At 46.2% G+C, this 1168-nt stretch overlaps 1 pseudogene; it reads right to left on the reverse strand.

Moving 5' to 3' along the window:
- Nucleotides 1–338: 338 nt before the first annotated feature.
- LOC119617719 lies at nucleotides 339–663 on the reverse strand (annotated as a pseudogene).
- Nucleotides 664–1168: the final 505 nt, after the last annotated feature.

A 1168-nucleotide genomic window follows, 5' to 3' on the forward strand; every position in this document is an offset into this window, starting at 1 on the left:
GGACGAAGACTTCTGCCTCTTTCTTCATACTTGGTGCGCTGTGGCTGGTAAGGTATTAACTATTAATAACTATTAAAAAATATAACTACTGGATATAAGAACATAACGTTAAATATATTTGATGTTTTATTTTCAGAGGCAACAGCGCCCCCTAGAGTCGCAGCGCGATGATGCGGAAGTTGTCCTGTTTGTAGTAACGCTGCCCTCTGCTGGCCACTTTGGGAACAGCTGATTATAGGTGACTCAAACAGTCTGGTTCCGTTCGGTTCTAAACATTATAATTCAATTCGAAAATACTTAAATAATCTCCAAGTGATATTAAATGTTGTTGTAGCTCATTATCCTGGTTTTCTTATAGATGCTGATGTCTGTGGGCAGGAAGAGGAAGGATCTCCTGTAGCGGTCTGTCCTGGTGTGTCCTCGGTCCTGGTGTCCTCAAAGAGCCCCACCAGGTAAGCCTCGCTGGCCTCCTGCAGAGCCATGACGGCTGAGCTCTGGAACGGCAGCTTCCTGATGAGCAGCTCGGTGGACTTCTGGTAGCGGCGGATCTCCCTGAGAGCCACGGTCCCGGGCCTGTAGCAGTGAGGCTTCGCAGGCGGCTTTGTTGGCGAGCTGCTTCCTCTGAGCTTTGGATTTACGGGCCGTCTGCTCGGTTCTGCTCATGACTGGACCTCAGGGATTCTTCATGTCTAACACTGAAGAGTGAAAGATGTTAATCAGCTGCTCCTGGTTGTCAAAAAACAGCTTTTTGTTATTTATGGTTACTCATCATAACAAATGTCCAAAAGTAAAAAGGTTATCAGTGTCTGACATCATGTCCTGATGACGTAAAGCTGTCGCCATCCTCCATCAGAAGGCTCTCAGTCGCGTGATGAAAATTACATCATTATGTTCTCGTAGCTTCGTCTGCTGCTTCTTGAGACGAGGCCCGGGCCGAACTTTTCTCTGAGCACTTCGGTTCCCTCACTTCCCCACATTCATCAGATCAAAAACTGATGACTTCTGGTCTAAAACGTCCAAGAATTTCTGCTCAGACGTTCATCAGACAACAGAAGTTTGTTTAAAGGTGAAGAAGAAGAGAAACCCACCTGTGAGCTGACCTGTCAGGGAGCTAGCTGCTGGTTTCAAACACATAAATACAAATATTAGTACTTCCTAATCCTGTGGG

Source organism: Kryptolebias marmoratus, linkage group LG15 (genome assembly GCF_001649575.2).
Source record: "Kryptolebias marmoratus isolate JLee-2015 linkage group LG15, ASM164957v2, whole genome shotgun sequence".
Classification (NCBI taxonomy): domain Eukaryota; kingdom Metazoa; phylum Chordata; class Actinopteri; order Cyprinodontiformes; family Rivulidae; genus Kryptolebias; species Kryptolebias marmoratus.